A 26284-nucleotide genomic window follows, 5' to 3' on the forward strand; every position below is an offset into this window, starting at 1 on the left:
CGCAAGCATCCCCCCATGACACATGCAGCAGGCTGTGGGAAACCTTGCTGGGGCCACGGCGTGGGCTAAGCTCCCGACCGCAGCCCTGTTTTATTCTCAGGACAATCCTAACACTGGCCACCGTCACAGCCACCCATCTTACAGATGAGCAAACCAAGGCTCAGAGAGGTTAGGGCATGGAGACAAAGTGGCTGCAGTGGGAATTCCAGAACCTTGGGCTCTGCCACTCTCTCCTGCCTCCCTGCATCCCTGCCAGCTGGGTGGCCTCCCCTGGGGCAGAGGCTCTCACCAGGCTGTCTCACTCCCCCCACTCCCCACAGGGGTGACCTTGTACTGACCAGCAGGGAGGGAAGGGGCCTGCTCAAGGTCACGCAGGCAGTGCAGCGGACAAGGCAGCCGCAGGGCGCTGGGGGCCAGCGCAGCTGGGTAGCCCTGGGGCTCCTGCTCTGCCTCCCAGGCCAGGGGAGGACGGCCGGCCGGGCCTGGCAGGACCTGCAGGAGCAGCTGCTGTCGCTGAAGCACACGCAGCTGGCCGCCGAACTTGCTGCCAGGGAAACAACCAGTTCCCTGGCAGTAAAATCGTCATCTTGCCTTTTCTGGGCCACTCAATTACCAGGCTTTCCCCGTCTATTTCTGTTGCCTTTTTCTTCAGGCTGATGTCTGCTCCCTCCCACTCATTCCCCAGGGTCACAGCTCTCAGAGCAGCTTCCCTGCCCGCCGCCAACCAGCTGGATCCTCCCTGAGCCTGGGCTGGGCCGCCTGCTCCTCGCTGACGGCCAGGTCTGCAAGCCGGGCCTTTCTGAGGTCTCGGCGGCCACGCCTGAGCAAGGGCGATAAGCAGGCTTATGCTCACGTCGCCGTTAGGAGGCTCAGAGCACACGGTGAGGGGCCTGATAAATGCTAGCCACTGCTGTCATCCATCAGTAAATAGGAGCGCACTCAGAGTACTCGCTGCAGCAATGACATGGAGCCTCGTGGTTAAGGCCCCCGTGTCTCACCCTGAAGTACCTGGGTTCAGTGCTGACCCTGGTTCTCGACTCCAGCTTCCGGCGAACGTGCACTCAAAGGCAGCAGTGATGGCTCAAGTACTTGGGCCCCTGCTGTCCACAGGGAGACCTGGACTGTTTCCAGCTCCCAGCTTCAACCTGGCCCAGCCCTGGCTGTTGAGGGCATTCAGGGGTGAACCAGCCAGTGAGAGTTCTATCTGTATCTCTCAAATAAATCTTAAAACACACACACATATGTGTGTGTGTGCGTGTATATAATTCACTTAAAAATGGAATTAAGAGAAGTTCATTCCAGTACAAAAAACTTTGAAATTCTATACACCAGAGATCTTTAACACATTCAAGGAAAATACATATTTTGGAAAACTATCAATTTTTATTTTTTTAAAGACTTATTTTTATTTATTTGAAAGGTAGAGCTACAGAGAGCGAATGGGACAGAGAGAAAGAGAAAGATATCTTCCATCTGTGGGTTCACCCCCACCCCGGGGCCACAATGGCCAGGGCTGGACCAGAAGCTTCATCTGGGTCTCCCACGTGGGTGCAGAGGCCCAAGCACTTGGTCCATCTTCTGCTGCTTTTCCCAGCTGCATTAGCAGGGAGCCAGACCAGAAGTGGAGCAGCTGGGACTAGAACCCGCACCGACATGGTATGCAAGGGTTGTAGGCAGCAGCTTAACCTGCTCCACAACAATGCCAACTCCTGGATATCAGTAAATAAACTTAGAATTCCATTTGCCATAAACTTTTTGAAGTCCTGGTGGGTCTGATCACTCTCTACATGTGCACCATCTAGTCCTCGTGGCGGCCTGGGCAGCAGCACTGCTGTTCTCTCCGTCCATGGTGGGGAAGCTGAAACGCTGCGGAGGTCCCTTCCAGTGGAGGCCACACAGCTGAGAGGAGGCAGAGAACACAGGCGCCCGGTCCGGCGCTGACGCTGTAACCAGCGACTCTTCTTCTTTTACTGCAGTAACTACAATCACTACTACTACTATTTTCACAAGTGTGGGGACTTGCCATAACCAGAAGAATAAGTCTGTATTCTGCTCCCTTTCCCCGGGACGGGGAGCCTTGCTGGAGAACGGGAACATGAAAGAAAGAATGCCCACATGTCGTGTTGCTAAAGCAGAGGTCTGGGCCCAGCACCCGGCACGGTTTGCAGACAGACGGGACGCGTGTCAATTAGATGCCAGTACCAAGAGCCAGGGAAGCTTCCTGGTCTGGCTGAGACGCCACAAGCACACTACACCCTATCTCTTCCACCGATTACGGCAGAAAGTCTGGGCAGGGGACATAAAACTGGGCGAGGATTCTGAAAACAGTGAATTGAGGAGGAGAGCAGAAACATGAAGACAACGACAGTGTAAGTTTTCAGATTTCTTTTTTTTTTTTCTTTTTTTTTTTTTCTTCAGCGCACCGCGCTGATCCGATGGCAGGAGCCAGGAGCCAGGTGCTTCTCCTGGTCTCCCATGGGGTGCAGGGCCCAAGCACCTGGGCCATCCTCCACTGCACTCCCTGGCCACAGCAGAGGGCTGGCTTGGAAGAGGGACAACCGGGACAGAATCCGGCGCCCCGACCGGGACTAGAACCCGGTGTGCCGGCGCCGCTAGGCGGAGGATTAGCCTAGTGAGCCGCGGTGCCGGTCAGATTTCTTTTTTCCTTCACATATTTTTCAACCTAGACTCAGGCAGCCCAAATCCCAGAACCGTGCTGCAGGTGCAAAGAGAAAGACCCCATCAGAAGGCCTCTTTCTGAGGGCCAGGTGCTGTGCGTAGCAGGTAAGCTGCTGCCGCCTGCAGTGCCAGCATACCACGTGGGCGTCGGTTCATGTCCCAGCTGCTCCACTTCCAACCAGCTCCCTGCTAGTGCACCTGGGAAAAGCAGCAAAGGGTAGCCCAAGTGTTTGGGCCCCTGTCACCCATGTGAGAGGCCCAGAGAAAGCTCTTGCTCCTGGCTCCAGCCTGGCCCTGCCCTGGCCATTGCAGCCATCTGGGGAGTGAACCAGCCGATGGAAGATCTCTTTCTGTGTCTCTCCCTCTCTGTAACATCGACTTTCTAAATAAATGGGTGAATCTTAAAAAAAAAAAAAAAATCCTCTGCCTGATGAGAAGCTGGGGAAAGGGGCCCTTTCTAGATGAATCTAGTGGAAGGAAAAGGAAGAGGTCTTTTCCCTCTCTAAGTCCCCTCCCCCAAGGCAAGCCCTGGTCTCAAAGCTGGGAGGCGGTAGCAGTCGCACCTACGAGGAAAACCCAAAACTCTGAAAGGGGAAAAATCTTCCTGCCTGGAAAGAGAAAGAAGGAAAAGGGGAGTGGGCAGGATCACCGCAGGAGGGAGCTGGACAATGAGATCCCACAAGCTGGGTTTGAAGTCCTGGGCCGCACATCCACGCAACCGACCTGAAGTCACACACCGAGGGCTCGGCCAAGTGACCACGTGTGCACTGGGCGGCTCGGCCCTGCAGTATGGACCAGAACTTAGGTGGATCAGAACGGTGCTGCACTGAACTCACACTGGAACCACAGCTCACTGGGCGCCGGCTGGGATCTGAGGCTTTAACCTAACCGGGCTGATTTCCTGATTAAAAAAACAAGCAAACAACAACAACAACAAAACACCTCTGCCATTCTTCAACTGGAACTAGACTCTCATAACACTCAAAATGGCCAGGACACAATCCAAAACCACCTGACACAGAGCGAAGCAGGAAAAGCTGAGAAGAGCACTCCCAGTGGGCAGATGGCAAACCCGAGAACCCAGATGCAGTGATGATGAGATAGATTGAAGTTATCATAACCATCCTCCATGAAGCAAAGGCAAACACTCCTGAGATAAACAGAAATGGAGAAATTGTCTGCAGAAAAATACAATCTATAAAAGCCAAAGGAAAAAATGTAGAATCGAAAATCTAAAACTTAAAGTAACTTAAATTTTAAAAATTCACTGGATGGGATCAGTATGGTGGTAGAATAAAAACTAACTAATCTGAACAAGACAAATCATCAGGGAGTCAGAGGAACATTAGCGAAAAAACTCAGAAGACAGAACAACACTAAATGTGCATGAACCCAACAACAGAGCTTCAAAAAACATTAAGCAAAAGTAAAAGAACTGAAAGAGGAAACACAGACAACATACATTTGGAGACTTCAACGCTCTTCTCCAGCAATCAGCAGAGCCAGTTAGATGGAAAATCAACCAGGATGTAAAAGGTCTGAGGAATACCACTGACTGGCATAACCAAGTCAACACTGGGAGAACTCTCCACCCAATCCGAGCAGAATATGCCATGTTCTCATGTGCACATTTATCAAGGTAGATCAATTCCTGAGCCATTAAATAAGCCTTAATAAAGTTAAAGACATTGAAATCACACAATTATATGCCCCAACCAAAATGGAATTACACTAAAAATCAATAACAGAAAGATAACTGAAAATTTCCACATACTTGGACATTAAGCATCATGTGTCTAAATAACTCATGAGGCAAAGAGGAAGTCCCAAGGGAAATTAAAAATAAGCTAAATTAAATGACAATAACAACACATCAACATAAAATTCTTGAAGCAAGAGGGAGGAAAGAAATAACACAGGGTGGGCGTTGTGGCATAGGAAGTAAAGCTACCCGCTGTGATGCTGTCACGCCATGGGGTGCTGGTTTGAGTCCCAGTTGCTCCATTGCCGATCCAGCTCCCTGCTATTGTGCCCGGGGAAAGCAGCAGAAGATGGCGCAAGTCTTTGGGCTCCTGCACCCACATGGGAGACCCAGAAGAAGCTCCTGCCTTTGGTCTGGCTCAGCGCAGACTGTTGTAGCCATTTGGGGAATGAACCAGCAGATGGAAGATTAATGTCTGTCTGTCTGTCTGTCTGTCTCTCTCTCTCTCTCTCCCTCTCTCTGTAACTTTTTCAAATAAATAAATCTTTTTTTTTTTTAAAAAGAAATGAGCAGAAATCAATAAAAAAACAGAAAAATGATACAGGAAAATCAATGAAACCAAAATCTGAGTCACTGAAAAGATCCATAAAACAGGTAGGTGCAACGCTAACCACTCTTCAGAGACAGAGTGGGAGGACAGGTTATCAACATCAGAAATGGAAGTCGAGATACCACTACGGTTTTACAGATTTTTTTTAAAAGGGTAATAAGGAAACACTATGAACACCACTATACATGTGATTTCTACAATTTAGATGAAATAATGGACCAATTCTTTGAAAGATACAAACAACGGAAGCTCATGTAAGAACAGATAATCTGAATAGTACTTTAGGTATTCAAGATTTTTAAAAAAGATTTATCTGAAAGGCAGAGTCATAGAGAGAGAAAGAGAGAGACATCTTCCCTCCACTAGTTTACTCCCCAAATGTCACAAAGGCCAGGGCTAGGCCAGGAGCCAGGGACCCTGAACTGCATCCAACTCTCCAAGCACCTGGGCCATCTCCTAGCACTCTCCCAGGCACATCAGCAGAGAGCTGGATAGGAAGCAGGGCAGCCAGGACTCCAACCAGGACTCATACTGGTTGTCTCATAGCTGCTTAACCTGCTATGCCATAAGACTGCCCCAGAAATTGATTTCATAGTTCATATCCTTCCAAAAAGAAAAACCTGAGAACCAGACTGTTTCACTAAATATGTAAGGAAAAGATATAAGTACTACCCAAATCTCTTCCAGAAAGCAGAACACTTCCCAAGGGATTTTATGAGAGCAGCATTGCCCGGATAGCAAAGCCAGACAAAAGCAGTGCAAGCAAAACAGACTGGGGCAAGCATTTGATGCAGAGGCTCAGGTCGCCGCTTCCTGCATCCCAGAGCAGAGTGCTTGGTTCAAGTCCTGGCTCTGCTCTGATCCACTTCCTGCTGCTGCATCATGGGAGGCAGCAGGTGATGGCTCAAGTACTTGGGTCCCTACCACCCATGTGGGAGACCCAGATGGAGTTCCTGTTTCCTGGCATTGGCCTGGCTCAGCCGTGGCTGTTGAGGGCATTTGAGGAGTGAACCAGCAGATGGAAGATTGATTGCTTTCTCTCTCTGCATTTCAAGTAACTAATAATAAATATTTTATAAAAAGACATACTTGTGGGCATCACACATCCAGACCTTCTGGACAAGTCTCTACTGGGAGCTGGCCAGGTGTGGGGACGGGGGAGTGGGCAGAGAAGTGATTAAAACCAAGGTAGGTGGTCTGAGGTGGCTGGAGGCAAGACTGGGGGTGGGCGTGGGGGTCATCAAGGATGAGGCCAGAGGGGGCACAGGGTCTGCTGGCTGCACAGCACTCACGAGGGCCAGGCGTCATGGGCAGCACCTCCCTCGTCTCACTCCTTCGAATCCTCCCAGGAGCCCAGCGATGTCGCCGGCTGGTACCCTCTCCTGGCAGGAGGGCTGAGGCCAGCGCCCAGCCTCCTCGCAGAGCAGGGGAAGCTACAGCCCAGCTCTGTCTGGGCTGCGGCCCCTTCACCCAGATTTCTCCTGTGAGTCCCTCTGCCAGCCTCCCCAGGGGACCCTGGCCTCCCTGGGGGGCCTCAGCACCAAACACTCCAGCTGCATGCTTACCCACTTTCCCAGGCGGTCCAGCTGCCTGATGTCAGGCATACAATGAAGCTCTGTATTCTGGAGCCCCCGCCCCCACACCCAAGGGACAAAGGGCACCGGCCCCCTCCACAGATTCTCCAGGGCAGGGCAGGGAGCCAGGCGAGAGCTTCGGCGAGACCAGTGGGAGACAAGGGATGAGGGAGGGCTTCCACAGTGGGGCCTGCCAGGCCCCACCCACCGGGCCCAGGCCGAAGCGTCCACTGTCCTGGACAGCCAGGAAAGGCCACGGTAGACCGGGGAACACCAGGTGGGAGAGGTGCACAAGAGGGAAGGCGCAGGCAGTGGGGCTGAGCGGGCAGCGTCGGTGCCTCTGCGGCCCTGCGAGTATCAGGGATACAGTGCTTCCTTGGCGTGGAGTCCCATTTCTGCCTCACCACCAACGTCGTGGGGAGCCTCTTCCTTTTCCTGGGCTCGATTTCTCCATTTGCAAAAGGAGGGCACTGAGTGACAGCGACATGGACCCTGTCTGTCAGCTCTGAAGTCTGCACGCCAGTAATAGTTTCCCAGGGATGCTTGGGACAGGCATGGGGTTGTGGGAAGGAGAGAGGAAAACCCTAGCAGAGAGGCAAACACCATGTCCCATGCAGCTTCACCAGGGACCCATGTGGGGACAGCACAGCGGCCCTGAGGAGTTCCTCAACGTCTCTGAGCCTGTTTACTTCTCCCTAACAAAGTCATAACGACAAGAACTGCCCTGTGGAGGCTGAGGAGCCCACTTCCGGTTAACCCCGGGCGCTTCCGGTTAGCCCGGGCGCTTCAGGGCGCCTCAGTCCCAAGGCATGAGCACCCACGCCCCGCGCCAGTGACTGGCGGCGTAGGCAAAGGCACCTTAGTCAGCTCCGGCCCTGAGGCGCCGTCCGCACACAGGAAGTGCCCCTGCGAACCCTCCGGGCTGGAGGACGCCATCTTGGCCCACACAGGAGGAAGCCCAGGGCAAGGGGGCAGGGTTCTGGCCGAGGCCCTGCAGCTGCCCTACCTCCGACGCTTGTCTTGTTCAAAAGGGCACACTTTCCTCTGCGTTGCAGCAGTCTTGTGTGTGTTCCTGGGTCTCAAAGCTGGGGGTCCTCGCAGTGGGGAGGGGCTGTGCGGAGGTCTCCCGCACCCAGCACCCAGCACCCAGCACCGCCCCCGGGAAGTGCTGCCTCACCCAGGCTGCGGCTCTCTTTTAGTCCCCAAATGGCTTCCGCACAGTCTGAGCCGGCTGCTGCCCGACTCCGCAGTCCGCCCGCGAACCTTTGGTGCCAGAACAAGAAGCAAAGAGCCCGGAGCCTGGGTGGCCTCGGCGGCTTGCGCGCACCCATCTGTCCATTCCTTCAGCCAGCGTCTCCTCCCGGGCTCCCTCAGCCAGACTCTGGCCCCCGGGAGGGACAGATGTCTTGCTATTTCTTGAGTGAGACAAAAATAGCTTAGGGAGTAGCGTCACAGAGTGTAGATGGCTGTTAATCCTGCCACCAGCACAGGGACAGTATCACGTCCCTCGCAGGCTCAGGAGACGGCGCCGGGCTGGACTCCCACCACCACGGCTCTGACTAACGGAGCATTTTCTGGAAGCTGTTGTGAAGCCGTTAACAAAGGTTTTCACACAGGACAGCCAGTCCTTCCACCTCTTCTTCTGACAGTTTTTTAGCTACTATTTTTAAAAATGTACTTATTTGCAAAGCAAAGTGACAGGGAGAGTGATAGAAACAGCAAGAGAGACTCCCTCATCCATGGGTTCACTCCTCAGATGCCCATGACAGCCAGGGTTGGGACGAGCTGAAGCCAGGGGCCTAGAACTCTATCTGGGTCTCCCACATGGATGGCAGGGACTCAAGTCCTTGACCCATCATCTGCTGCCTCCCAGGACCCTGGATCAGAAGCAGAGGAGCTGGGTCTTGAACCCGGCTCTCTAATGCCTTGCACCTGTCTTAAGTGGGGACTTTACCACTGCTGCAAACACCCATGCCTCTTCCAGCAGTTTTTAATTGACAACTTCAAGAATGAGCCTGGCACCTTAGACTGCTCGGCCATCTTGACACTAACTTTAAGAATGAATTGCAGCAATTTTAAACTCAGGAATAAAAGTCCAATAAAGCCTTTGTGATAAAAAAAATTGTTTATAGCACTGAAGGGAAGGGAAGACAAAATCCATCATAAGGTAACCCCTAGAAGAAGCCAACTGAAAACCTCACCACAGGGGTGCAGAGGAGGCAGAGAGCCCAGAGGCCAGGGAGACACCACAGGGTGCTTGGAGGAGGCAGTGCTTATGTGGGACCAGAGGGACCATGGACCTGGGCATGGCAGTTGTGGGCAACAGTGACTCAGGAAGGGGCCTTTAGCATGAGAAGCAGCCAGGAGGAAGAACAGCCAAGGCCGGCCCTGGGGGTGCCCGAGGGTTGGAGAAACCAGCAGAGGCTCCAGTGGCTGGAGGGCAGCAGAGGAAGAAGCTCCAGGTCAAAGACAGAGCTGCCTTCCAGGTCTATCTGAGGGGTCTGAGTGAACTAAGGGGACAGTCCCCGATGGACACCAGGAAGAGACGGACGAGCCTGAGGGACAGCTGGGGTGCCACTTCCTGACCATGACTCCAAGTCCCCCAGGCCAGAGACCTCCACTGACTTTCTCCGAGTGTGGCCGTGCCGGCTCTGACCCCTCCTCATGGTGGCAGACACAAGGAACTCATCTGGGACAGGGGGATAGAGCAGCCCCCGGCTGAACATGCGGGAGAAGGTTCTGGATTTGGTGTTGCAGTGACCGAACCTCAGAGAAGGCCGTGAGTCTGGACAGACCCTCAGGGCCCCCATAGGGGATTGGGCAGCTGGGTCCTAGAGCACAGGGTGGGTAGGGAGCAAAGGAGCTAGCAGGGGGCCCTGTTCCTTCTGTGGGGCGGGGAAGATGCCACTGTGGCCCCTGGTCCAGGCTCTTGTGTCAGTGCGGACTCTGCTGCAGCAGGCCTAGGATGGGGCCCTTGCCCCTGCATTTCTAACCACCCCAGGTCCTCTAATAAGGCTGTGGTTGACCTCTGAGGACCTGAGCAGATTCTGGAGCAAGGGTCTAAGAGGGAGCCCAATCTGTGTAACCCACTTGGAACTCCGGGGTACCAGGGCAGGAAGAACATCGGGGGCGGGGCAGGCGTTGTATGTAGTGGGTAGAGCTGCTGCTTGTAAAGCTGGCATCCCATATGGGCACCAGTTCGAGCCCCAGCTGCTCCACTTCTTTTTTTTTTTTTTTAAAGATTTATTTTATTTATTTCAAAGAAAGAGTTACAGAGAGAGGTAGAGACACAGAGAGAGGTCTTCCATCTGCTGGTTCATTCCCCAGATGGCTGCAATGGCCAGAGCTGTGCTGATCCGAAGCCAGGAGCCAGGAGCTTCTTCCAGGTCTCCCACGTGGGTGCAGGGCCCCAAGGACTTGGGCCATCTTCCACTGTGTTCCCAGGCCATAGCAGAGAGCTGGATCGGAAGAAGAGCAGCTGGGACTCCAACTGGTACCCATATGGTATGCTGGCGCTTCAGGCCAGGGCTTTAACTGGCTGTGCCATAGTGCCAGCCCCAGCTCCACTCCTAATCTAGTTCCCTGCTATACCTGGGAAAGCAGCAGAAGATGGCCCAAGTGTTTGGGTCCCTGCTAACCACGTGGGAGACCCAGATGAGGCTCCTGGATCCTGACTTTGGCCTGACCTAAGGATGGCCATTGCAACCATTGAGAGAGTGAACCAGCAGATGGAAGATCTCTGTCTTTCCATTTTTCTCTTTCAAAAATAAATAAATAGGGGCTGGCGCTGTGGTGCAGCGGGTTAGTGCCCTGGCCTGAAGTGCTGGCATCTCATATGGGTGCTGGTTCTAGTCCTGGTTGCTCCTCTTCCGACCCATCTCTCTGCTGTGACCTGGGAAAGAAGTGGAGGATGGCCCAAGTCCTTGGGCTCCTGCACTCATGTGGGAGACCTGGAGGAAGCTCCTGGCTCCTAGCTTTGGATCGGCGCAGCTCTAGCTGTTGCGGCCAATTGGGGAGTGAACCAGCAGATGGAAGACCTCTCTCTCTCTCTGTGCTTCTCTTCTCTCTGTGTAACTCTGACTTTCAAATAAATAGATAGATAGATAGATAGATAGATAGATAGATAGATAGATAAAACAAAGAAGGATTGGGGCGAGCCGGGGGCACAGAAGCTAACCTAATATAGGTGGCGGCTACCCCCACTCTGGCGAAGGTTTCCTGGCCATGGGGGCAGGGAGCTCACTCTGTAAGCGGAGGGGCACCTGACTATGGGCACTGCTTTTTCTAGGAGGTGCAGAGTTCAAGGCACCACAGGAGGGCAGTCCCCTGGGTGCATTTTGGCTCTGACCTCAGCGATAGGTTGTTGGTTCTGATTCCCAGAGAAGTTGGAAGGGTGCTGCTCACCCCGGGGTGCCCATAGGCTAGGGACCTACTAGTCAGCATTTGCCCATCAGAGCAGGCCACTGGCCTGCAGGAGCTGGAATGCTCTGCTCCCTGGACCCTGCCCCACCAGCCTGTCTATCCTGCTCCCTCTCGAACCCACCCCATTCCCACTTCTAATCAGTCCCAGTCTGCCCCCTACACTAGGCACCGACACTTCCATGAAACAGTGCAAAACGCCTTCCCAGCCACTCTGCTTCGGCTCCCCAGAGTGCTTGGGACCCGAGGTTCCACCACTCAAACAAGGCAGAACGTGCTGGCTCCAGTCCCAGGCTGCCATGTTGCTGCTGTCGACGTAGTAAGAGGTGGCACATGAGAAAGGCCATGGAACCCGGAAACCTCATTATGGATATTCCTAAATTAGGGGGAGGGGAAAAGCAGCTTTGCCACAAACCTGGCAGACCCCATCTGGGAGCCTTGGTCCATTTGCCTGCGAAATGGGGCAGGTGGTGGTCCCTACCTCCTATGTTCCCAAGGGGCCTCAAGGAGGTCACAGATGGGAGAGCGTGGACCCTGGGCACAACACCCAGGTTCACAAGGGGCTTCTTGCCCGCCCCCCCCTGCCCCCCGCCACAGGTAGAGTTAGACACAGAGAGAGAGAGGGACAGAGACAAAGGTCTTCCTTCCGTTGGTTTACCCCAAGGCCGCTATGGCCGGCGCTGCGCTGATCCAAAGCCAGGAACCAGGTGCTTCCTCCTGGTCTCCCATGGGGTGCAGGGCCCAAGCACTTGGGCCATCCTCCACTGCACTCCCGGGCCACAGCAGAGAGCTGGACTGGAAGAGGAGCAACCAGGACAGAATCTGGTGCCCCAACCAGGACTAGAAACCAGGGTGCCTGTGCCGCAAGTGGAGGATTAGCCTAGTGAGCCACGGTGCCAGCCACAAGCGGCTTCTTAAAAACCCTGGTCAGCTGCAAGTGTCCTGCGTGGGCCAGGCTCCTTCCCTGGGGCCTGGCAGGGGTCAGGCAGATACCTGTGCTACTACAGGGAAACATGCAGTCTTGCCCACAGTAGGTCTCTCCTCCAAGACCCCATGAGGATCTCAGGAGTGGCACAGCCTTGGGGGGCCATTCCCCGGCAGTCACTGGTATCTGTGCCCACCCGGGGACTTCAGAGACTAACAGGCTCCCTTGATCCAGTGGGGGCAGTGGAGACTGGTCCCAGGCTCACCAGAAAGCGAGCAGACAGGGAGGCTGGACCCTTGCCCGAGGTCACAGGAAGCCATTGTCCATAGGGTGTCAAGGCGTCACAGGAAAAGAGGATTGTGAGACCAGGAAAACTGGGGCAGGTGGGGCCCAAGCCAGAGCTTCTAATGGGAGCCTTTGCCAGACCCACGGGGAGGAGCTGGTGGGCGCCCAGGGCCTGCCTGACCCCGGTGCCCTCGCTCCCCTCTCTCGCAGCACTGCAATTCCTCAGCCACAGGCTGGACCCCTGCTTGGGCACGGGCACCCTTAGGGTTGGTTTCCTTTGCTCGAGATGTGGGCCGTGCCCACAGCACAGTCAGAATCTGGGTGAGAGGAATCTGAGTGAGCGTTCTCGCCCCACCCCCTCTTGCTCTCTGCTGCAGCTGTAGGGGGTGGCCCCAAGCAAAGCAGCGAGTCCTTGGGCGAAATTCCTTTGGGCCCAGCCATCGGCACTGGGGTCCACTCATTGCCGCAGTGGGGGCCTCTCTGGGGAGGTGAAATTCTTTCCTGGCAGCATGGCCGGAAGAAGCAGAGGCAAGAGGCCTCATACATGATTGAGGCCCTTATTTATAATTTAGACCTCTTCCCCCAAAAGCAAGTGGGGTGGGGGCCTGGGCGGAGAGAGGAGAGCTGGTGCAGGAGGGCCCCAGCAGGGGCAGAGGCGCGGTGCCAGCACGCCGCTCCCCTCCTCCGTCTGCACGCTGGCCTCGTTTCATGAACCAGAGAACCAAGGCATGGCAGAGGCAAGGATGTGGTGGGGACCGTCTGGCCAGGAGACAGGCGAGCGAGTGCAGCACCACGCCCAGGGCCTGTGCGCCCTCCGGGGCAGAGTCCCATCCCCGCCATCCCAGCACAGATCCACTGCGTCTGGTGCTGGCGATGCATTTCCAAAGCCTCCAACCCGGAGGTCCTGATGATGAGAGCCTGGGGAGGGGCATCTGGATCGAGTGCCTGGCAGACCCCAGCTAGGCAGAGCGGCAGGAGCTGTCCTCACCCAGGGCCCCAGTCCTTGCCCAGCATATGCCCTCTGGGGCTGGCGTGAGGACAGTCAGGGGACGGGAGTGGGAACGGACAGAGGCGACAGTGAAAACAGAGGGGCTGCGCCATCACCCCCTCCCAGATGACTCAGCCCTCCAGAGGTGAGAAGCACCCCCAGCAACCCCCTCACAGGACTGAGAGCGCCCTGGAGTCCCAGTGATGAGGGTGATGACAACAAGGACCACTGGTAGCACTTGTGAGCAGTCACTCTGAGCCAGGGGCTGTCTGTGAGCTTTACGTGGACTAACTCAGCTGCATCTCATACGTCTATCATTTCTATTGCTAGACCCCTTTCACAGATGAGAAAACTGAGGCTAGAGAAGCTAAATACTTGCTAAGAAGCGACACAGCCAGAGTTAGCCAGTGCTTGTGTTCTTTGCTGCTATGCGACACCGAGTTTACTCTTTATCTGCAACGGCAGGTGCTCCTGCGTTTCCCCAAAATCCTCCCCCCCGCTCTTCCTCATCTGCCACCCGTGGCCACACAGCAGATGCAGCAGCAGTAAGAACATAACCCCAGTGGCCCCTGGGCGTGGATGCCTACCCCACACCCTGCCGCGTTCCAGGCAGTCTGTAATCAGTGGGGCTTCCTCTTCTAAATGTCCCTAAGGCTCTAGCGTCCACAGCAGCGACTCCCCTGAAAACGTGCTCCAGAGGCCCCAGGCACTGTGCTAACGGCTTTCCCTCATTCTGTCCCCACCACTCTCAGTCACCCCACGAGGGGATGCTGCTGCACCCCCATTTCACAGACGCGGCTCAGAGAAGTAAAGGCCTCTCCGCCGTCGCAGAGGCAGGGAGCTGCAAGGCTGGGAGTGGCAGTCCCAGAACCTGAGTGCTTGACCACAAGGCCCCGCTGCCTCCCAGTCCTCCCTCTGGTGGCCTTGAGAGGCCGAGAGGAACGTGCTCACAGGTGACACAATTTCAGGCTCAGGCTCAGGAGGAGCTGGGGCTCCTGGGTCCCAGGCACTTCACTCATTCACTCGCTCTGTGCTTCAGGTAACACTGACTCCGCACAGGTTCACACCTGGGCAGGGAGTCCGAGGCGGGGCCGACAGACCCAGGCCCTGCCCTCGCGCTCCTCCCTGCACACCTGCAGTCTCCCTGAGTGTGCCACCAGGCTGTCCCCTTTGTGGTGGGTGAGAGGCCCTTTGCAGACAGCCCCTCCCCCATCCCATGTATCTTGGGGAGGGGGTCCACAGTCAGGTCTGGGAGGGGTGAGGCCTCTGTCCAGGCCTAGCCCATCAGAGAGCCACCCTTCCAAGTGCGACCCTTTGCTCCAACTGGGAAGACTGACAAGCGTCTTTAAGGCACGTCGCGTCATAGATGTTGGGAAGACATCCGGTGCTTTCGACGGCCTGGTCTTGAACAAAATGCCGGCAACAGGAGGATGGGGTGGGATGGGGAGCTCTGTATGAACACGCTGAGGAGCCTAAGCTGACGGCCACGGACCAGCAAGATCCTGGATGGCAGTGAGCTATGGTCCCTCCCTTCCCAAAAACGGTAAGAAAAGGGTGAGTGGGTCCTGCCTCCACCAAGCAGTCCAGGACCACAGCACAGGGAGGGCAGCCATCAACTCTACCAGCTGCTCCCAGCTGCCCAAGGCCAGCTCTGTGCCCAGCAAGCATAAGCCCATCCACTCTCCCCCTGCTTCGTCGCTTCTGGCTTGACGTTCCTGTGCCACGAGGCTGGAGTCCTCCCTGACCACTGCCAAGCCGGCGGGCTGCTTCCCGCCAGCCCCCTCTCCTTGACCCTATGGCACCAGCCTTGCCTTGGCCAGGATTCACCCCTTCCCCTGGAACACTGGAAGACAGCCTGTCATCCTGGCCCCTGCTGGGTCACCCGGCCACATCCCAGAGCGCCCCAGGCCGCACCGTCCTGCACAGAGCAGCGGTCTGCCACGCCCAGCACCGCTGAGTCCTGGAAATGCCGGTGATTCCCATCGCAGAAGGAAAAGTAATCGGAGTCATAAATACAAGAAAAGAGGATGCCACAAAATGATTACTTTTGAAGAGGATGTGCTGGCTTACCTAGAAAAGCCAAAGACGTCAGCCAGAAAATCACTAGAAGTAATAAACGACTTCATACCAGTGGTGACATAGGAGATAAATTTACAGAAATCAATAGCACTGCCCTATGTTAGTGACGTGAAGCTCGAAAAGAAATCAATGGGAAGTATTTGTCCTCAGTAGTAACAAAACACATTAAATGTTAATTTAGCCCAATTGTAATGCATTTATTTTTAATGCAAATATTTTGTTCCTATTGGGAGTAGAGATGGCAACACTCTCCAGTTTAACAAATTTAATACAATAGCAATTAAAAATCCTGAAAATGTGTTACATACTTTAAAATCCACATGGGGCTGGCGCTGTGGTGTAGTGGGTAAAGCCCTGGCCTGAAGCGCCAGCATCCCATATGGGCGCTGGTTCAAGACCTGGCTGCTCCGCTTCTGATCCAGCTCTCTGCTATGGTCTGGAAAGCAGCAGAAGATGGCCCAAGTCCCTGGACCCCTGCACCTGTGTGGGAGACCTGGAAGAAGCTCCTGGCTTCGGATCGGCACAGCTCCAGCTGTTTCTGCCACCTGGGGAATGAACCAGCAGATGGGAGACCCCCACTCCTCTCTGTCTCTGCCTCTTCCTCTTCTTCTCTCTCTGTGTAACTCTGATTTTCAAATAAATAAATCTTTAAAAAAAATCCATAAGAAGAATACCACAGGGCATTTCTATGGACTTTTTTCTATAAAGATTTGTTTTATTTATTTGAAAAGAAGAATTACAGACAGAAGGAGAGATAGAGATCTTCCATCCACTGGTTTACTCTCCAAACAATAGCTGGGGGGGTGGGCCAGGCCTCAGCTAGGAGTCTGGAACTCCATCTGGGTCTCCCATATGGGTGGCAGAGGCCCAAGCATTTGGGCCATCTTTGGCTGCTTTCCCAGGTACATTAGCAGGATGCTGGATCAGAAGTAGAACAGCTGGGATTTGAACTGGCACTTATATGGGATGCCAGCTTGCAGATGGTTTAAGCTACTGCACAATCCCCCTTCCTCCAAGCTTTCTAAAAAGGTAATTATGGTTGCCTTGTCTCAATTTTAAAATATATTACATCAAGCAATAATGATCAAAATGTTATAATGTTTTATATGCATTAAAACAGACAAAAAGCATTAAAAATTAACAAAACCTCTGAGCATCAAAATGAATACGGAAAGTAATGGTTATAACACATGGGAATAAGGGACTGTGAATCATAGCGATACTCAGCGAAGGGGTGAAGGGGCAGGCATTTGCAACAGCGGTTAAGATGCTGCCTGAGAGGCCTGCATCCCACATCAGAGCGCCTGGGTTCAAGTTCTGCTTCCTCTTCTAATTCCAGCTTCCTGCTAAGGGGCACCCTGGGAGGCAGCAGATGATGGCCCAAGTACTTGAGTCCGAGCCACCCATGTGGGAGCCCCAGAGGGTGTTCCAGGCTCCTGGCTTTGCTTAGAACTGGCCCAGCCCTGGCTGCTGTGGGCATCGGGGGAAGGAATTAACAGATGGAATATCTCTCTCTCTCTTTCTCTCTCTCTCTGCCTTTCAAATAAAATGAAATAACTTTTTTTTTTAAGTAGTTACCGCAAGGACAGGTGGGAAGCGACACCGGGAGTTTGGTAACGGTGCTGTGTTTAGACCAAGACTGTCATTGTCCTTAGATGGTTCAGTACCTGCGGGGGTTGGTTCCAGGACCCCCAAGGACGCTCCAGTCCCTTATATAAAATGGTGTAGAATTCGCAGCTGACCCACACACAGCTCATGTACTTCATGCCACCTCTAGAGCATTTATAGTCCCTAATGTGGCGTAAATGCTGCCTAAACATTTGCTATGCTGTGTTGTGTAGGGAACAAGAAAAGTCTGCTCATGTTCAGTTCGGATGCCAATTATTTTTCTGAATATGTTTGCTCTGTGGCCGGCTGAGTTCGCGGAGGCAGGGGCATGGATGTGGAGGGCTACCTGTGCTCTAACACATCTGAGGGAGAGACATCACAGTGCTCTCCCACTTCCTTAAATGGCTCAGCAAAACAAGACAGCAAAAAATAGACACCGAGACAGACAGACAAGACAGAGTGAAAGAGCAACCGTGTACGACGCTGGCAGCGGGTAAACGTAGATGAAGGGAGTCTGTGCGCCCCACTCTTCTCTCAACTTTTCTCCTTGAACCTTTTCTAAATAGTTAGGGGGAAAAACCCACCCAATTAATGACATTTGGTTCTTGTCTGGAAATAGATTCAAAATGTTAACAGAACTGAATGCCGAATGAACCTCATAATAAATCCTAATGGCTGGAAGTTAAATGTTTTGGGGCCAGTGCAGTGGTGCGGTGGGTTTAGCTGCTGCTTGCAACGCCAGCGTCCCATATCAGAGTGCCAGTCGAGCCCTTTCTCCTCCACTTCCAATCCAGCTAATGGGCCTAGGAGGAAACAGAACAAGGCCCAAGTGCTTGGGGCCCTGCTGCCCTCGTGGGAGACCCGGATGGAATTCTGGGCTCCTGGCTTTAGCCTAGTTCAACCCTCACTGTTGCAGCCATTTTTGGGAGTGAACCAGCTGATGTAAATCTCTCTCTCACACACACACACATACATACTTTGCATTTTAAATAAATAAAAATAAAATCCTAAAAATTTTTTAAAAAGCCAAGATTGTTTAAAGTTGGAGATGGCAAAAAAAAAAAAAAAAATCCCATCCTTGCTAGAGGTGGGAAGTAAGCATCTTCCTACTGTAGAAATAACTACAATTAGAAACAAGAAAGCTATGATACAATCAAGAGAAATACTCAGGAAAGGAAAGCAACAGAGCAAGTCAAAATCACAACAGTCCTGATTTTGAATGAAACCGATTTAAAAATAGAAAGATCAGCACAGAAATTCCCCTTGATACGCGCTCAAAAGATACAGCTACATTTTTACAGAAATACCAAAATTAAATGGAAGAAAATTCTCACTGGCAATTAAAAATGAAAATGTAAACAAATCTGGCATACCATGACACACGTGTTTCCCCAGCAGAAGCAAATGCCAACAGCACTGTGCTCACAGGGAGGCGGGGCAACAGGCAGCCTCCCATCTTGGGCGGGCTGTACCGCGAGGCAGGTGAGGGAAGCAGAAGACACAGCCCGGGCGGAGGTGGGCATAAGCCTGCAGAGACCCTCAGAAAAGGCGGCCCGGTCCTCTGGCCAGGTCTGTGAGCACACAGGCCCTGGATTCCCACCCACGGTGTCCAGGTGTGGCTGCAGGTGGTTGTGAGACACCCACACCTGGAGCCAGTACTCTGGCTGGGAGCAGGGCGCAGGGAGTCAGGGGTGCTGGGGGAGGGTCTGCAGGAGTCCTCCCTCAGCCCTCAGTGGTAACCTGGGCTCCAGACACCCCCAACCCTGCTTCCTCTGCAGGGCATCAACTGGGGACCACCACCGTCCTGGAACCCACCTGCCCACTGGGCCTGCAGAGAAAGCTTCTGGGTGACAGGGAGTGGCAGGTGGGCCGGTTTCAGGGAGCCGTGCCCGGCAGAACAGAACACTGCTCACACACGAGGAGCGGCTGGTAGGAGGACTCCTCCTGCGCCTGGAACGTGGGTGAGGCTATGAGGTGGGAGAGCGGCCCACACGGCTCACGGCCACCGAGCAGGTCCACACACCCAGGGCATAGATTTTGAGGTTGGACGTCCAGGTTGGTGCCCGTTATCTCTTTTCCTACAAAGTTGCTGTAGTTTCTAAATCTCCAACACATATCAGGGAAATGTCTTTGTTTTTAAAATAAAGAGCAGTTCCTCCCCCACCCCCCAAGGGCTCCTGAGAGCAGGGCCTGCCCTCCTGCCCGCTGCCACCCTCGCCTTGGGCTCAGGCCCCTCCCAGGGAGACTCAAAGTTCCTCCATCTTTCTACCCCCAGGGTCCTCTTTCTTTGCCCCGGGCCTCAGCAGGGCATCCCACCTCTTGCCTGTCCCAGATGCCTGAAAACACACAGAGCCCCCAAACCCCCTCCCCCTGCCCTGCTGCTTCCGCATTTGGCCTCAGCCCTGCCCTCCCCCTGCTGGTCAGCCCTCCACTCGCCCACCTGGCCTCCCTCCTGCCAGCCGGGCCCCAGTCAGCCCACTGCCCCACACTCAGCTCCAGCACTCCCTGCCTGGCCTCCCCCTGCTGGTCAGCCCTCCACTCGCTCACCTGGCCTCCACCTGCCAGCCGGGCCCCAGCCAGCCCACTCCCCACACTCAGCTCCAGCACTCCCTGTGGAAAGGTTTTCCTGCCCCCAGGCCCGGGTCTCCCAGCTCCAGGCCCACCCACACCCAGACGACAGGCGCCCGCTACCAAGTGTTCTCTCCAAGGGTGGAGCGGTGGCTCCCAGCGGCCACCAGGCAGTCCAGGAGAGCCAGACAGGAGGGCTACGCTCTGAGACCCAGCCCACAGCCAGGAGAGTCTCACTCAAAAGGTATAGAAGGGTGCATTCTGCATGTTCTCACCAAAAACAAATGACAAGCTACAGGAGAGGTGACAGCTATGGAAATGAGCCCAGTTGCTTCCTCCACAACAGGTGCAGGAACTGAAGCCTCCCACTGCACCTGGTAAGTACACACAATAATTACCTGTCAGTAGAAAGGAAATGTTCAGAGATGAGTTTTGTCTCAGTCGGCCTCTCCCCGGGCAGGGGGCTCCCTCGGGGCAAGAACCCTGTTCTCTTCCTCTGCATGGCCCCCAGCCCCAGACATGCCACTGAGCAGGTGCTCGGAAGATTCTCTACAAGGGTGGCACCGGACGGCCCACTCAGAGCTCTAGAGTCCATGGTGACAGCTGACACCCACCAATGCTTATGACGCATCAGCATGGGGTGACGGGTTTAACGCATGCTGCTAATATTATCCTCACCTTACAGACACAAGTCTGGCAGCTCCTCGTCACACTGCAAGTAAACCTCAGAGACGGGTCTCAAACCAGGCAGGCCTGATACCAGGGCCCTGGCTCCCAGCCGCTGGCCTGGGGCGAGAACGTGAGACCTGGCAGAACGTGGGGCAGGGGCCCCGGGACAAGAGAGGGATGAGGCCAGCTGGGGCCAGAAAAACCTGTGGTACCGGCCCAGGAAGCGGGGAGGGGGAGAGGTGACCCAGGTTCTGGCCGAGCAGCTGTTCTGACACAGAAGAATCAGTCCACCCAACGCCAGCCCCTTCCCGGGCCTGTGACACAGGCACCTGCAGGTAACACGCGCCCGGGGGCCGTCTCGTCACTGTTTGCCGGGAAGCCGTGCAGCCTTAGGAGTCAGGTATAGTCCCCTGGCACCTGGCCCTGCCCTACCGCCACAGCACCTGCTGCCACCTGCTGCCTTCCTTAGCCACCATCTTCCGGGGCACAGTGTGGGGAAGGCCCAGCCTGCAGCACCATCAAGGGCCTCTGGACAGGGCCTGCCCGTCCTGCAGATCACAGACTGACTTCTGCACCAGCCCGTGTCCCCCAGCCCAGACCACTCAGGCCCAGAGAGCCAGATGAAGCCTCTGACGTGCGGTTTTCCTGACGTGGGATATCGGAAACTCAGATGAGCTCTTCTTGCCCCGTCCCTGGAATCAGCAAGTGCAGGCAGCGCTAGAGCCAGACAGACCAGGGTTCGAATCCCAGCTCCTCCTCGTACTGTGGGACCCTGGAGAGCATCACTTCCCCTCGACATCCCCTGCCTGCTGGAGGATGGAGTCAAAGGCAGGCAGCAAGCTAGCTCCATGCCAGGCATCCTTGGCTTTCCTTGTCCTTGCTGTCCATGGCAACTCACCCGTGGCTCCAGGAGAAACCCTGGCCATTGCGCAAGGGAGTCCTGTGCCCAGAAAGCACCAGGAAGAGGGAAAGGAGGCAGCGGTGCACTCCTGGGCTCAGGGCAGCCAGCACAGCTGCATGGGTCACACAGCAGGTGGCCTGCAGAAAGGATGCTCACGGGCAGTGTGCTAGGACACACACACACAAGGGCTCTTCAGAGCGTGCATGGGAAAAAACGTGTTAAGAGAAACTCTGCGTGGGCTGGGGCTGGGGAGGCAGCAAGCAGGGGAGGAAGAGCCCCAGGTTTAACAGGGGAGGGTGGTGGCTCCAAGCACTGCTGGAGTGGGCCAGCAGTCAGGTCAGATGCACATCCCAGGAATTCGTACTGGTGCCAGCCGGTCATCTGCACAGGGAGGAGGCGAGGGTCGGCTCTCCGACCGAGAGGCTGCAGACGGGCAGCGGCACCCCAGGAAAAGAAGGGTGAGACAGGGCTGCATCCCAGAAGACGCTCCATACGAGCCCAGCAGGGATGCGGACCCCAAACCCATGCGTGGTTCTTCATGGCGCCTGGCTTGTGGCTTCAGCCTGGACTAGCCCTAGCTGCTGCAGGCATTTGGGAGTGAATCAACAGATGGCAGCTCTCTTCTTGTCTGTCTCTCTGCCTTTCAAATACTTAAAATAATTTTTAAAAAACATTTATTTATTTATTTGAAAGTCAGAGTTACACAGAGAGAGGAGAGGCAGAGAGAGAAAGAGAGGTCTTCCCTCCGCAGGTTCACTCCCCAATTGACCACAATGGCCGGAGCTGAGCCTATCCGAAGCCAGGAGCCAGGAGCTTCCTCCGGGTCTCCCACATGGGTGCAGGGGCCCAAGGACTTGGGCCATCTTCTGCTTCCCCAGGCCATAGCAGAGAGCCTGATCGGAAGTGGAGCAGCCAGGTCCTGAACTGGTGCCCATATGCGATGCCAGCACTTCGGGCCAGGGCATTAACTTGCTGTGCCAGTGCCGGCCCCTTAAAATAATTAAAAAAAAAAAAGATTTATTTAGGCACCGACACTGTGGCATAGTGGGTAAAGCCGTTGCCTGCAGTGCCGGCATCCCACATGGGCACCTGTTCCAGTGCTGGCTGCTCCTCTTCTGATCCAGCTCTCTGCTATGGCCTGGGAAAACAGTAGAGGATGGCCCAAATGTAAAGATTTCAGGGCATCGTTCAGTGACCTGGGATGGGGAGGACGGGACCCGCACTGCTCCCCTCCCTCCCGCCGGACCTGCTCAGCGCGGCCGTGAAGTCACAGTCACCTGTGGGGCTCCCTCCTGCACCTGCCCTGGTTAAGGTGAGGATGACCCCAGCACACATCGCAGGCAGGCCTGAGGCAGAACTCCCTCCTGCTACAACTCCGCGTACAGAACCAGGGCCAGTGCTCCTGCCTGCATCAAGTGACACACAGCGGGCTGCCTCATGGGGGAGCCGTGTTCCAGAGTCTAGCCCCAAATCTGCACTTCTCTCCAAGGCAGGGTTGCCCAGTACTGACCTGCTCAGGGGCTGCAGCCTGGCCTCCATGGCCTGGACCCCCAGGTCCCTGAGTTGCCCCCTCCCTGCCCATACCCTGGGAGGCATGGAGTCACCTGGCCCAGCCTCTCTCCTGCCTCTGTCCTGGTGGGCTCTTTGATTCTCTTTCCAGCACTGGGGAAAGTTCCTGAGTCTCCGAGCCCAGACCAAGTCTGAAAGTCACTCTACCAGTGCAGTGGCTAGAGCTGGTGACCGGGGCCCTTAGCACCTGCCTGGGGGGGGGGGTCCTACTCCACAGGCCAAACACCCTAAGAGCCCACCAAGACCCCCAAGGCACAGCTTTCTGTTGGGGGAGGGCATTGTTTTTCCCCCACAACCTCTGTTCAGACCTCCCCCAGGGAGGTAGGGACTGGGTGGGCCCCTGCCAAGTGCTCCCAACCACGGCCTGCCTTCTTCATGGGAACCCCAGTGTCAGGAACGACTGGCACTCAGCGAGGTTTTGCCAGCAGAGCCTGAGAAGGCAGGCTCATCCCAGCGGGCTCTCCTGACCTGCCGCAGGTGCCTCCCGCCCACCCCTGCCCCCAGGCAGTGCAGATCTCTCTGAGCCCACCCCGTCATCCCACTGCCCCTTTCCTGCCGGGACCAGGCCCTTCCTTCTGTTCCATCAGCTTTGACACTGGGGCCCCATGAGGGTGGGGCACATGAGGGGCTGTTCTCATGAGAGCAGCACAAATGCTACCATTTGGGGGTGGCTCGTGGGGGCTGTGCAGGCCTTCCGGGTCCCTGTAAGTTCTGTACCCCGTGCCACTGTCCAAGCCACGCCTGTATCATCACAGTCTCCCGAGGTCCCCACACCCTACCCAGGCCGCACTCTCAAACACACATTTGCTCAGGGCGGCCTGGGTCTCCCACTGCCCCCAGGGAATGATCGGTCTGGACCCTGCCGTTCCTGCCAGCCACTTCTCTGGCCACAGACGTGGGGGACACAGGTGTTTCTCCCCCAGCATCCACACCCCTTTCCACTGAGTGGAACCCAGCTGTAGTTCTAAGGAACTGACCCCAGCCCCAGGGCTGGCTCCTGGCCAGTCTCAGGCCACCGCGGCAGCCACCCCTTTGTCATTTCAAACACCTAGGCTTAAGCCAAGTGGTGCTGGCATTTCCCTCCTGCCACTCATTAGCCCAGAGAGGCCATGGGGCCTGAGGGGCCCAGTTGGGATCATCATCGCCTCTCTCTCCACATGAACAGGAGGCCCACAGCCCCAGGGGCTTCCAGCCATATCCAGGAGCAGCTGCAAAGAAGGGAGAAATGGCAGACTGCTCTCCAGTTGGCTGGGGCTGAGTCATCCCCCCGAACATTCAGCGACCCCCTTGGGCAGCGGGAGCCGAGCACCACTCGGAGCAGGAAGCTCGGGCCCATGGGAGAGGGTGCTGTGTCAGCGGGTGGCAGGCACCCACTCAACCACTTTTGCTCCTGTTCTTCTGGCAAGAAGGATGGTCTCCAGGCTGGAAAAGGGAGAGGAACACCAGGCAGGGAGGTGGGGTCCAAGGCACCCCTGGCGGGCAGCAAAGGTCTCCCATTCTCTGAACAGGCGCAGGAGGGGCTGGACAAGGCCAGCGGGCTGACAGCAGCAGAGAATGGCCCCACGTCTTGTCTTGGATTTCCAGTAAATCCCCAGCCCAGACAGCCTCTCAAATACAAGTGGGTCATTAGCCCTTATTAGACATGGGGGTTGGTGTCCACATTTCAGCAAATTTGAAGCAAGTGCTTAGAAAATAGAGGGCAGCCGCAGCAGTTCTGACCTTGTACCCACTTTGTGTGCAGACACGGGCACAAAAACAGCCCCCAGCAACCCTGGGGGTGGGGACTACTATCACCCCCATTTTATGGAAGAGTAAACAATGGCCTAGAGAGGATAGCAAGAAAAAAGCCACAAAGGATATTGAGCTGTGGCATTATGTTCCTGTCACAGTTCTGTTTCCAGACTTTTCAGGGTGAGACAATGGGGTCCCCCATCTCTGCATTCCTTAAAATAAATATCCCCATCAAATTCCATTCTCTCTCTCTCTCTGACTCAATAAATTAGGGGAATCTCAGAGGCCAACCTAAGATACATGAGGGCACATTCACAAAGTTAAGAAAGTGGAATCACATGGTAGATTTATTCTGCTGTTTGAAACCCACGCATATGAGGGGTCTTCACAAAGTTCATGAAAAAAAAAATGTATATTACGGAAAAACGGCACTGAGTTCAAGGTTTTCTGCAACAAAAGAAACGTGTCTTTTAATTCCATTTTTCCACGAACCTTCTTGAAGCCCCAGCATATGTAACACTGCCCACTCAGGTCTTCCTGGTTCCTCCCTGGCATCACTCCTCATTCCGGATCCTACCCGGGACACCACAGGACAGTGAGCTGTCAATCTCCTTGGGCTCCCCTGGGCCGTGAGGGGTCCTCAGGCTTCTCTCCTTTGGGATGGGCTCGACAACCCTGCGGGGGACTGGTCAAGCATTTTGTAGGATGCCCACAGCTGGGCTCTGTCTGGACGTTTCTCTTAAGACCAGACCAGGATTATGGGTTTGGGGGGAGAGCCCGGGTGAGGTTCATGTCCACGCCCTGTCAAGGGCACACACTCTCGGCGTGACTCATCGCTGCCGACGCTGCCCGTGACCTCCTCCCCAGGCCACACCGCCTTTCCCCACTGTCAAGGCGCTCTTCCACCCCTGTCCGTCCCGTGTCTTTGCACAGCTTATGCTGTGGGGCTGGGGCGTGAACCTTCCCCTTCCTTGCTGGGAGAACTGTCTACACAAATTAGTTGGATTTCTCCTCTATGGGAGATTTTCCTATTACTTCCTCATCCTTTAATTATTAATTGATTCAGTCAGGCGTATATCTACAACCACGGCCTTACAGGTATTTACTGCTTGCTCTACAACCTAGCATACTCTGGATTTGCAGAGCACGCGATCCTAGTGTCCCTGGTGTTCTGGCAATAGCTGCTAAAATGTGGACACCAAGCCCATGTCTAATAAATGATAATGGCCCACCCTGAAGCACTGGTGGGTTGAGGAACTCATGCCCTGCTCTTTAAGCAAATGCAACAGGAACGGACAGAGTACGGAGCATTCTGGAAGAGAGCCCCGCCGTGGGGGAAGCGACACCCCTGTTGTGTGACGCATCCGTGAATCTGGTGTGCAGTGGGTAGAGATGTCAAATATGTCCCAGCAGACCTGCCCCAAGGAGCGCCCCAGGGCCCTGTCCGTGGTCCTGCCCTGCCTTCTCAAACAGCCTTGGGGAGTCTGTGGCATCTAACACTGCCTCTCCAGCTACCGCAGCTCCGTATCTGACAGTGACAGAGGCAGGCTGCTAAATTCACTCTCTGGGCTGATACAGTAAGATGAAATGAACAAGGTGGAATTTAATAGGAATGAGTCAGGGAATGCCAGGCTCAGAGTCAAGAAACTATTGACACAAACACAGCCTGATCTCAACAGTCAAGATATAAAAAACTAAAAACAAAAAAAAAACCAAATTGCATTAGCGTGAGCGAGGCCGAGGGGCCAAACAACCCGACGCATGGCACTTTCCCAGAGAGGAGCATGGCTTGAACATGACAGCACAAGTGGACATTTTGAGGTCAGACGGGGAAATCTGAAAAAGGTCTGCATATGAAATGAGATGAAAATTTACTGAAGCAGAAAAATAATGATCATTTCCTGGAACAGAAATTAGGTTACAAAACAGTATGCACAGCATGATCTCATTTTATGCAGGAAATCTACATCTAAGCTT

At 54.8% G+C, this 26284-nt stretch overlaps 1 protein-coding gene across 2 annotated transcripts in view; it reads right to left on the reverse strand.

Annotated features, from left to right (window-relative positions):
• RAB11FIP4 (RAB11 family interacting protein 4) overlaps positions 1 to 26284 on the reverse strand; it is a 108818-nt gene that overhangs the window by 79832 nt on the left and 2702 nt on the right. Inside the window, exon 1 of one of the 2 annotated variants that reach the window (XM_070061096.2) lies at positions 7572 to 7948. The exons of the other annotated variant lie outside the window; for it this stretch is intronic. The gene's annotated coding sequence lies outside the window, so the exon portion shown is untranslated. Of the gene's footprint in view, positions 1 to 7571; positions 7949 to 26284 lie in introns of those variants that run through there. 2 annotated transcript variants of the gene reach the window in all.

Source organism: Oryctolagus cuniculus, chromosome 17 (genome assembly GCF_051225735.1).
Source record: "Oryctolagus cuniculus isolate XC-2025 breed Fujian yellow rabbit chromosome 17, ASM5122573v1, whole genome shotgun sequence".
In the NCBI taxonomy this organism is placed as follows: Eukaryota; Metazoa; Chordata; class Mammalia; order Lagomorpha; family Leporidae; genus Oryctolagus; species Oryctolagus cuniculus.